The sequence below is a fragment of the Crocuta crocuta genome, unplaced genomic scaffold (genome assembly GCF_008692635.1).
Source record: "Crocuta crocuta isolate KB4526 unplaced genomic scaffold, BGI_CrCroc_1.0 scaffold13, whole genome shotgun sequence".
Taxonomy (NCBI): Eukaryota; Metazoa; Chordata; class Mammalia; order Carnivora; family Hyaenidae; genus Crocuta; species Crocuta crocuta.
The window spans coordinates 1,819,607-1,831,311 of record NW_027530007.1 but is presented as its reverse complement, the minus strand read 5'-3'; the positions used below and the strand labels follow the sequence as shown (position 1 = coordinate 1,831,311).

The following is an 11,705-nucleotide window of genomic DNA, read 5'->3' as shown; positions in this document are numbered from 1 at the left end:
CAATTGATTTACACAGGTACAAATCCTGGGCTCTCAAACAAGGGTCTCTCGCAATTGGCCAGTCATCTGGGGTCCAAAGGGCCCTCTCCCCCCTGGGTGGGCAGCCGTCGCAGAGGGGCGATTACTCCCCTTGCTTGCACCGTGGCTTTCCCTCCGGCTTTCAGGGACAGACCCGTGAAAATGATCAACTTTCCCTAGCACTTGGGAGTTGACGGTGACAGGGTGGTTTTTATTTTGCTTTTGGGGGGAGGGGGCAGAAGACGGGGCCACGGGAGTAGGGGTGGCGAGAAACTTGGCTTCTGTTTTCCTCTGAGTTCGTCGCCCGTGTTTTTATGACACCAGCTAGTGGTAATTCGAGGTATGCTCATTAAGAACTCTCAGTGCAAGCGGAGGAGAAAGGAAAAACGATTCCGTGTTTCTCATGGACTCAACGGCAAGTGTCCTCCAACTACGGCATCAGGTGCTGCGCGCCAGAATTTTCCCTGGCTTGCTGCACTCCCACAACATGTGCAATAAAGTTCCTGTCTCCGTTTTACATCTTTGACATTGAGGCGGAAGATTTGGCCTGAATTTATGTGATTTAGTTGGGCACAAATATAACCCATGAATAGTCACATTCATCTCCTAATTAGAAAATCAAACGATAATACAGGACAGGCTGCAGGCACCCCATCATTTCGACCAACAAAAGCATGCTGTGTGTCGACCCCTCTGTAGAGGAAGAGCCAGTTGAATTGCTTCATGAAGTTAATGAAAAGTGTCCAACAATAGGTGAATGAGAGCTGCAAGACCCAGTGTGCCCATCAGTTGTTTAGTGCGTTAAAATCTTTGCATTATTAAAGATTTGGGGGAAATCTTTAACCATCTGTGGATGGCTCTCGGGTATGTAAAATTCTGGATTGGACAGGCCTTTCCCCCGTATTGTAGCTCCGGTTCCCGGTGCGGTGGGTGCAGGGCAGAGTGGAGAGTAGCCGAAGAAATAATTAGTGGAAGGAGGAGAGAGGTTTTCCTATCTTCACTCTTACCTGGAGCTGCCTATGTGGGTATCTTTCTTATTCAGCACATTATGTTGAGGCTATTAGTTTGGATGCTTTATATTTTTGCATCTGGCGTAGTGATATCAATGCTGTTAAATATGTGATTTGCCTGTCGCCTGCATTTTCAGACAAAGATCAAGAGGAACATAAACAAGCCCCAAATATACTTTATGTAGGTGTTTTGGCAGCGTGATTTTATATGGCTTGAAATTAGTGAATGGAAACTTTAAAAGAAATTGTTCATATTTTTGCAAGTTTGAAGTGTGCCGGGACTTTGTCAAATTCCCGTTAAAATAAATACATCAATTTCATCTCCCTTCCGAATTCATTTATCTTGCTTTTTTAAAAGGTGTTTTCTACTTTACCTGATGTTTAAATTGGATTCGCTCGTTTATGCTGTTCTTTGCTATATCCCCCACGTTTTTCTTAAATGAATTACTAATGACAGAGCACTCCATCATTCCCTCTCTACAGCCACTTTAAGGAAAGCATGGTGATCTAAACCTTTTAACCTATTAAAGATGATTTTTCCCAATTGAATCAGACCCACCACAGGTGTAATAACTAATCATTTAAACTACACCTGCTATTATGTATTTTTAAGCCATTATGCGTGTTGGATAGATGATAATTCATGTTTATTGCATTGTCCGATGGATCCGTTTTGCCTACACTAGGCTGATTAATGTATTTAAAGAAATAAGAGATGCAATTTTTAAAAAAAATTGATGGAATGCGCCAAGCACTGCATTGAGTGCACCATTAAACCCATCAGAACTTTGCTCTCTGACCAGAAATGCATATACCAAGGACTGTATTAAAAAAGCAAGGTGAAACCTGTGCATTTTAGTGGTGGGATTCTGTTTTCTTTCTCTGTCATGGAAAATTTTGGAAGGATGAAGGAAAGGTCGGCGCTTTTGTGGGTAAATGAGGGGAGCTGTGTTGTTAATATCTGCTGCTCAAGACCCGCTCATCTGCGTTCCCTCTGACACCTGGTACGCACACCGCCGTGTGCGGAGACTGCCGTGTGCTACCAGTGTGCTGTAATGGTCATATGTGTGGCAGGTGGATTTTTTCTCCAGGTGAAGGACAGTCACCCCTGAGCCACCCAAGCTATGCCGATAGGCATCGACCCTGTGCGGCCTGTGACTGCGTAGCTGTCCCCCCTTCCTGGACATGGGCTTCTCTCCCTCTGGTCTCTCTCCTTCCTCTCTCCCCACCTCCCCTTCCTGCTTCTCCCCTCCCCTTTTCTTCTGCCTCCCCTCTGCTTTCTCCCCTTGTCCTGTGGCCACTCCTTCCTTCTCCCCAGTCTCTCTTCTGTCCTCTTCTCTCCCTTCTCCCATCTCTTCATTAAAATGCATCATTTTGTAGGTGTTTGTCAGATTTTTGTCTTAAAGTTTGGTGCGAGCTGAGGAGACCTGGTTGAGGGGGCACGTATGGAGTTTTGGGCTCTAGAATCTGGGGCATCGATTTCGGTCCAGCCCAGAGCTGGTTGGTTACTGCTGCAGCTCCTGACGGGGTTTAATAGGTTTGCAGGGCCCATGGATGGCAGCCGGGATCCGAGAACCCGAGTGCGTCTTACCGCTGATGGGCCCGGGACACCTGAGTCTGTCCTTTAGAGAGTCTGTCTCCAGCAGGCCTCCAGGGGAGGGATCACGGGGGAAAATATATAAGGGAATCGCCTGGCTTTTTGCTTTTCTTTCTAATTTAGCCTCATCTTTTGTTCCCAGAGAAGTGTGTCTGGTCACAAGATTAAATTCCTATAAAATATGAGACTATTTGTAAGTTGTATTCCATTTGTAGCCACAGTCGCTGCGCAGCTGCTGCCCTTAGTCTGCAGGATCTTAGAAAAGTTCCTTATATTTGGTCCCTTAGAAAATTTTTCCTTCAGTAACTTAGGAAGGAACTCCAGGGTCTGTTGACTTTACCTGTAACACGAGACGATGTTATCCGTTGGGTTTTGATGAGATGAATAATGCCAGTCATTTAAAAGGGCCCCTTTCCTCTCTGGGGCAGGTCTGCACGTTCCCCCCATTGCACCGGGGGGACGTACACACGGGGGACGGAACGCACACACGTGGCGTGCAAATACACACCGTGTGTGTGCTGAGTGATGTGAAGGTTAATACCTTCAGCAGTTTGCCTTCCACCCCCTCCTTGGCTTATTTGAAGATATGAAGATTTCATTAAATAATATCATCACCAGAGGTAGGGAGATCATCTGTCAGTCTGTCAGCTTTTAGCCATGAAACCCCAAACTTTGTCCTTTGAAGTCTCTTCAGAATTGAACTCCGTTGCATAAGAGGGGCCAGTGTGAATGGCTGTGTACGTTGTCTCCTATATAACCCCCTGGCCGGCCTGCGCTCAGTGCTCTGCCAGGCTCTGTGGAGGCAGCGTGGTCTTGTCTACAGATGCTTGCAGTGTGGCTGGAGAGGCAGCCCGAGCATTAGAAGGCAGGATAATTATGTCTTCAATTATATGGTACACACTACAGGCATTAAAGAATTTAAGAGAATGGGGAGATCAGAGGTGGCTTGCTTATTTAGGGAAGGCTTCGAGGAGTTAGCATGGGCTATAAAAGGGTTGTGCTGGTGTGTGTGTATGTGTGTGTGCGCGCACACACACGATGTTTAGACAGGTAAAGCGGGAAAGGGCGCCTTCTAGAAAAAGGGCATAGCATGAGCACAGGAGCAGTGACATGGATGAGTGTGGCCAGGAGAGGGCTACCTGCAGAGGAGTATGCAGAATCAGCTGGAACAGGGAGAAAAGGAAAAGATTACTGCAGGTCTTAAAAGCTAGGCTGAGGGGATTACTTTTGATAGAATCAGATATAGGAAGCCAGTGGGAACCAACATAGTCTTTTATTTACGTAGATTTTATTTATTTTCCTTTTCTTTTCTTTGTCTAAAGATTTTATTTTTCAGTAGTCTCCACCTCCCAGCATGAGGCCTCGAACTCATACCCTAAGATCAAGAGTTGGATTCTCCACCAACCGAGCCGGACTCCCCTAGTTAGGGAGATTGTAAATGTGAGAAATCACTGGTTGTAAATTTGACCACAGTGGTGTGCTTATTTCTTTGGACTTGGGGAAAAACTGGTAGGCTTTTGAATCTTGAAATTCAGACCATGGAAGTTTACTTTTCTTCTCTGTTTTATCTCCCCGACCAGATTGCCACAGCAGTGAAGTTTCTACAGAATTCCCGAGTCCGTCAGAGCCCGCTTGCGACCAAGAGAGCGTTCCTTAAGAAGAAAGGTACAGGTTCCCCACAGCCATGATGTGTGGCCTGCAGAAAGGGGCTGGGGACGGGGCAGATGGAAGCCACGGTGTTGCCGAGAGGACTCCCTGTAGCCGTCCTACTACAGGGGGTGGGGGTGTGGGGAGCCCCTCAGGGAGAATGCAGACTTCTTTCCTCACAGTCGAGTGGAGAGGTGATGCCGTCTGGCTGATTGAGTGCCACATACAAGGCCAACAACCTAGCCCGGGACAGCCGGGCACAGGCGGCAAGGAGAGGCCCACTGGATAGGACTGTGGAGGACTTGTATTTTCTGGTCTCTTCTTCTGATAATATGACCCTGGCTACACAATGCCTGGCCTCAGGTTAGGAGGTCTGCTGCCTCAGTAAAGAACCAGGGAGAAAGAAATTGAAGGGCGAGGGAAATGAGATGGCTGAACAAGGTCAGGTTAAGGTCAAGCCTGGGGTCAGTCTGATTTACAGATTGAAGTGGTAAATTACTGGTTTTATGGTATTTCTGTAAGCAGGGATTAAATGGGTCTTGACAAATTCAATATTGTCCAGAGCAGAAAGACTCTCTTCTGGCTCTGTTGCAATTTAGGATAATTTTCTTCTTTTTGTAAAATACAAAACAAACCCCCAAACGAACAGCAACAACAACAACAAAAGAAATCTGCCTTTTCATTCTTTGAACATTTAATTTTCTAGAAAGCTGGAAAGTTATATAAAGGCCCTTATACACCATGAGTAGGGGGAGCTGAGGTTCCCCCCACCCCCAACAAAGCTCTTTTTCCTTTAGGAGCTGGAATGTCAGCCTCTAAATTGTAGGTTGTGAGCTTTAAGTCATCTGTGGCTGGAATAGAAGACGCAGTGGCTTGGTGGTGTTTCCTGGGTCTGTTATGCCACCAAGGGGATGCTTGCCGGACCATGTCCCTGGCCTGTGCCCTTGCAGTTTCGGCAGAACGAGCCCGAAGCTCTCCATTCGCAGGCATCAGTTCAGGGGCAGCCTCGGGGGCCGGCTGAGCTGGTGAGGGGCGCTGTGCTCCTGGCCTGGTGCTCGGCCCTCATTCGGAGGCGGTTATTAAAATTTGGAGTGCGTTGGCCAGCCTCTCCACTCCGCAGCCATCATGCCATAAAAGAGTTTTTCCTTGAAATATGTGTACCTATGGGGAGTAATTAATCATAAAAGCTTGGGGATTTCAGCTCCCTCATCAAAGCATGGAAGCTCAGGAAAGCTGAGCCTAAAAGCCGTGCTGATTACCCGGGGAAACCTGAGACAAAATCTATGGTTGCCGAGAGCTCCTTTGCCCCAGTATATTGTGCAGTATTAGAACTGCCTGATCTTCTCTTCTACTGACAATGACCAGTTATTCCTCATTTTCTCTCAAACGCAGCTGGGTTAGAATTTCATTTGCAGAAGGTATTTAGAGCAATTTAGAGACAAATGTCTCTGGTGTTTGCTCGGCACTTCCCCACCGCAGGCTTTGCTGAGCAGTTTTAGTATCAGGAGCTCCATCTAATCTGTTTAATTTTAATAAATCCCTGACTGGGAGAGGGAGAGAGAAAAAAAGAGAGCGGGAGAAACTCTGGACCAAATAATACTTCTTTTAAGTTGGTTGGCTAATAATTACTGTAGAGAGGAAACTGTTTTGTGCAATTATTATTCGTTGCTTCTTTAAAAAACACGAACAAACCCAGTTGATTAATTAATCCATCTAAGAGTGTTTTACCCCGTACCGTGCCCTCTTCTGGGCCTCCAGGGACTCAGCAGAGAAGGGAAAAGGCAGCATCCCTGCCTTCGCCGAGCTTACGTTCTAACAGCCAAAGGCGGACAACAGATGGAAAAACGAGACACGTAGTATGTCGGGTGGCAAGTGCCACGGAGAGAAAGAAGGCCGGGCGCGTGGGGGTGGGGAGCGCCGTTGCTGGGGTGGGAACGGGCTGCGCTTTTAGACAGGGTGACCGGAGCACGCCTCTGGAAGGGTGGTGTGAGCAGAGGCCAGAGGGAGGGGAGTATTTGTCAGTGCGGAATGGGCACAGTTCCTCCTCGACCCCTTGGTTAGGGGAGAGTGTTTAGAAGTTTAGGGCAGTGGGAGCCGCCAGAGAGGCCTCCCACCCGCCTTCCTCCAAAGAGAGCCACAGGAATTTACCCTGAGCCTCAGTCCAGAATGACTGGACGCAATCACCCGTCTCCATTATCCTCTAAAATGCTTGCTTCAGTCAGTAATTATCTGTTTCCGAGTCGAATCCCAATGGGGTAAGTTCTGGCAGGACCTTTTCTGGGCAGAGGATTCCAAGGTTTGATTGGCGTCTGGGGAAGAAGAGCCCCTTAGTGGATTTACACTTCACTTTTTAAATTTCCGGCTGTTCCTTGGGTCAGGTGTACACGGTCAGTGGAGCTTGGCGCCATTCCTGATGGGGAGAGGGAGGAGGGCCTTTGGTGAAGGAGCAAGCGGCTCCCCTGTCCCTCACTGTACTTGGGAAGGAAAGAGAGTTGGCCGGCTGGTCTGTGGGGGTGGGANTTTCTTTCTCTGTCATGGAAAATTTTGGAAGGATGAAGGAAAGGTCGGCGCTTTTGTGGGTAAATGAGGGGAGCTGTGTTGTTAATATCTGCTGCTCAAGACCCGCTCATCTGCGTTCCCTCTGACACCTGGTACGCACACCGCCGTGTGCGGAGACTGCCGTGTGCTACCAGTGTGCTGTAATGGTCATATGTGTGGCAGGTGGATTTTTTCTCCAGGTGAAGGACAGTCACCCCTGAGCCACCCAAGCTATGCCGATAGGCATCGACCCTGTGCGGCCTGTGACTGCGTAGCTGTCCCCCCTTCCTGGACATGGGCTTCTCTCCCTCTGGTCTCTCTCCTTCCTCTCTCCCCACCTCCCCTTCCTGCTTCTCCCCTCCCCTTTTCTTCTGCCTCCCCTCTGCTTTCTCCCCTTGTCCTGTGGCCACTCCTTCCTTCTCCCCAGTCTCTCTTCTGTCCTCTTCTCTCCCTTCTCCCATCTCTTCATTAAAATGCATCATTTTGTAGGTGTTTGTCAGATTTTTGTCTTAAAGTTTGGTGCGAGCTGAGGAGACCTGGTTGAGGGGGCACGTATGGAGTTTTGGGCTCTAGAATCTGGGGCATCGATTTCGGTCCAGCCCAGAGCTGGTTGGTTACTGCTGCAGCTCCTGACGGGGTTTAATAGGTTTGCAGGGCCCATGGATGGCAGCCGGGATCCGAGAACCCGAGTGCGTCTTACCGCTGATGGGCCCGGGACACCTGAGTCTGTCCTTTAGAGAGTCTGTCTCCAGCAGGCCTCCAGGGGAGGGATCACGGGGGAAAATATATAAGGGAATCGCCTGGCTTTTTGCTTTTCTTTCTAATTTAGCCTCATCTTTTGTTCCCAGAGAAGTGTGTCTGGTCACAAGATTAAATTCCTATAAAATATGAGACTATTTGTAAGTTGTATTCCATTTGTAGCCACAGTCGCTGCGCAGCTGCTGCCCTTAGTCTGCAGGATCTTAGAAAAGTTCCTTATATTTGGTCCCTTAGAAAATTTTTCCTTCAGTAACTTAGGAAGGAACTCCAGGGTCTGTTGACTTTACCTGTAACACGAGACGATGTTATCCGTTGGGTTTTGATGAGATGAATAATGCCAGTCATTTAAAAGGGCCCCTTTCCTCTCTGGGGCAGGTCTGCACGTTCCCCCCATTGCACCGGGGGGACGTACACACGGGGGACGGAACGCACACACGTGGCGTGCAAATACACACCGTGTGTGTGCTGAGTGATGTGAAGGTTAATACCTTCAGCAGTTTGCCTTCCACCCCCTCCTTGGCTTATTTGAAGATATGAAGATTTCATTAAATAATATCATCACCAGAGGTAGGGAGATCATCTGTCAGTCTGTCAGCTTTTAGCCATGAAACCCCAAACTTTGTCCTTTGAAGTCTCTTCAGAATTGAACTCCGTTGCATAAGAGGGGCCAGTGTGAATGGCTGTGTACGTTGTCTCCTATATAACCCCCTGGCCGGCCTGCGCTCAGTGCTCTGCCAGGCTCTGTGGAGGCAGCGTGGTCTTGTCTACAGATGCTTGCAGTGTGGCTGGAGAGGCAGCCCGAGCATTAGAAGGCAGGATAATTATGTCTTCAATTATATGGTACACACTACAGGCATTAAAGAATTTAAGAGAATGGGGAGATCAGAGGTGGCTTGCTTATTTAGGGAAGGCTTCGAGGAGTTAGCATGGGCTATAAAAGGGTTGTGCTGGTGTGTGTGTATGTGTGTGTGCGCGCACACACACGATGTTTAGACAGGTAAAGCGGGAAAGGGCGCCTTCTAGAAAAAGGGCATAGCATGAGCACAGGAGCAGTGACATGGATGAGTGTGGCCAGGAGAGGGCTACCTGCAGAGGAGTATGCAGAATCAGCTGGAACAGGGAGAAAAGGAAAAGATTACTGCAGGTCTTAAAAGCTAGGCTGAGGGGATTACTTTTGATAGAATCAGATATAGGAAGCCAGTGGGAACCAACATAGTCTTTTATTTACGTAGATTTTATTTATTTTCCTTTTCTTTTCTTTGTCTAAAGATTTTATTTTTCAGTAGTCTCCACCTCCCAGCATGAGGCCTCGAACTCATACCCTAAGATCAAGAGTTGGATTCTCCACCAACCGAGCCGGACTCCCCTAGTTAGGGAGATTGTAAATGTGAGAAATCACTGGTTGTAAATTTGACCACAGTGGTGTGCTTATTTCTTTGGACTTGGGGAAAAACTGGTAGGCTTTTGAATCTTGAAATTCAGACCATGGAAGTTTACTTTTCTTCTCTGTTTTATCTCCCCGACCAGATTGCCACAGCAGTGAAGTTTCTACAGAATTCCCGAGTCCGTCAGAGCCCGCTTGCGACCAAGAGAGCGTTCCTTAAGAAGAAAGGTACAGGTTCCCCACAGCCATGATGTGTGGCCTGCAGAAAGGGGCTGGGGACGGGGCAGATGGAAGCCACGGTGTTGCCGAGAGGACTCCCTGTAGCCGTCCTACTACAGGGGGTGGGGGTGTGGGGAGCCCCTCAGGGAGAATGCAGACTTCTTTCCTCACAGTCGAGTGGAGAGGTGATGCCGTCTGGCTGATTGAGTGCCACATACAAGGCCAACAACCTAGCCCGGGACAGCCGGGCACAGGCGGCAAGGAGAGGCCCACTGGATAGGACTGTGGAGGACTTGTATTTTCTGGTCTCTTCTTCTGATAATATGACCCTGGCTACACAATGCCTGGCCTCAGGTTAGGAGGTCTGCTGCCTCAGTAAAGAACCAGGGAGAAAGAAATTGAAGGGCGAGGGAAATGAGATGGCTGAACAAGGTCAGGTTAAGGTCAAGCCTGGGGTCAGTCTGATTTACAGATTGAAGTGGTAAATTACTGGTTTTATGGTATTTCTGTAAGCAGGGATTAAATGGGTCTTGACAAATTCAATATTGTCCAGAGCAGAAAGACTCTCTTCTGGCTCTGTTGCAATTTAGGATAATTTTCTTCTTTTTGTAAAATACAAAACAAACCCCCAAACGAACAGCAACAACAACAACAAAAGAAATCTGCCTTTTCATTCTTTGAACATTTAATTTTCTAGAAAGCTGGAAAGTTATATAAAGGCCCTTATACACCATGAGTAGGGGGAGCTGAGGTTCCCCCCACCCCCAACAAAGCTCTTTTTCCTTTAGGAGCTGGAATGTCAGCCTCTAAATTGTAGGTTGTGAGCTTTAAGTCATCTGTGGCTGGAATAGAAGACGCAGTGGCTTGGTGGTGTTTCCTGGGTCTGTTATGCCACCAAGGGGATGCTTGCCGGACCATGTCCCTGGCCTGTGCCCTTGCAGTTTCGGCAGAACGAGCCCGAAGCTCTCCATTCGCAGGCATCAGTTCAGGGGCAGCCTCGGGGGCCGGCTGAGCTGGTGAGGGGCGCTGTGCTCCTGGCCTGGTGCTCGGCCCTCATTCGGAGGCGGTTATTAAAATTTGGAGTGCGTTGGCCAGCCTCTCCACTCCGCAGCCATCATGCCATAAAAGAGTTTTTCCTTGAAATATGTGTACCTATGGGGAGTAATTAATCATAAAAGCTTGGGGATTTCAGCTCCCTCATCAAAGCATGGAAGCTCAGGAAAGCTGAGCCTAAAAGCCGTGCTGATTACCCGGGGAAACCTGAGACAAAATCTATGGTTGCCGAGAGCTCCTTTGCCCCAGTATATTGTGCAGTATTAGAACTGCCTGATCTTCTCTTCTACTGACAATGACCAGTTATTCCTCATTTTCTCTCAAACGCAGCTGGGTTAGAATTTCATTTGCAGAAGGTATTTAGAGCAATTTAGAGACAAATGTCTCTGGTGTTTGCTCGGCACTTCCCCACCGCAGGCTTTGCTGAGCAGTTTTAGTATCAGGAGCTCCATCTAATCTGTTTAATTTTAATAAATCCCTGACTGGGAGAGGGAGAGAGAAAAAAAGAGAGCGGGAGAAACTCTGGACCAAATAATACTTCTTTTAAGTTGGTTGGCTAATAATTACTGTAGAGAGGAAACTGTTTTGTGCAATTATTATTCGTTGCTTCTTTAAAAAACACGAACAAACCCAGTTGATTAATTAATCCATCTAAGAGTGTTTTACCCCGTACCGTGCCCTCTTCTGGGCCTCCAGGGACTCAGCAGAGAAGGGAAAAGGCAGCATCCCTGCCTTCGCCGAGCTTACGTTCTAACAGCCAAAGGCGGACAACAGATGGAAAAACGAGACACGTAGTATGTCGGGTGGCAAGTGCCACGGAGAGAAAGAAGGCCGGGCGCGTGGGGGTGGGGAGCGCCGTTGCTGGGGTGGGAACGGGCTGCGCTTTTAGACAGGGTGACCGGAGCACGCCTCTGGAAGGGTGGTGTGAGCAGAGGCCAGAGGGAGGGGAGTATTTGTCAGTGCGGAATGGGCACAGTTCCTCCTCGACCCCTTGGTTAGGGGAGAGTGTTTAGAAGTTTAGGGCAGTGGGAGCCGCCAGAGAGGCCTCCCACCCGCCTTCCTCCAAAGAGAGCCACAGGAATTTACCCTGAGCCTCAGTCCAGAATGACTGGACGCAATCACCCGTCTCCATTATCCTCTAAAATGCTTGCTTCAGTCAGTAATTATCTGTTTCCGAGTCGAATCCCAATGGGGTAAGTTCTGGCAGGACCTTTTCTGGGCAGAGGATTCCAAGGTTTGATTGGCGTCTGGGGAAGAAGAGCCCCTTAGTGGATTTACACTTCACTTTTTAAATTTCCGGCTGTTCCTTGGGTCAGGTGTACACGGTCAGTGGAGCTTGGCGCCATTCCTGATGGGGAGAGGGAGGAGGGCCTTTGGTGAAGGAGCAAGCGGCTCCCCTGTCCCTCACTGTACTTGGGAAGGAAAGAGAGTTGGCCGGCTGGTCTGTGGGGGTGGGAGGGGATCCTGGGGGGGGGGACCA

The 11,705-nt window shown here is 48.6% G+C and overlaps 1 protein-coding gene and 1 long non-coding RNA gene across 2 annotated transcripts in view; both read left to right on the top strand.

Annotated features, from left to right (window-relative positions):
- The window catches only part of LOC144231389 (uncharacterized), a 42,470-nt gene extending 38,179 nt beyond the window's left edge, over window positions 1-4,291 (top strand). Inside the window, exon 3 of the long non-coding RNA XR_013335076.1 lies at window positions 4,206-4,291. This is a non-coding gene — a long non-coding RNA (uncharacterized LOC144231389). The remainder of the gene's footprint in view (window positions 1-4,205) is intronic.
- A 4,810-nt stretch (window positions 4,292-9,101) lies between these two features.
- Window positions 9,102-11,705, top strand: part of PEX14 (peroxisomal biogenesis factor 14) — a 94,296-nt gene continuing 91,692 nt past the window's right edge. The window contains exon 1 of the mRNA XM_077763965.1: window positions 9,102-9,181. The gene's annotated coding sequence lies outside the window, so the exon portion shown is untranslated. The remainder of the gene's footprint in view (window positions 9,182-11,705) is intronic.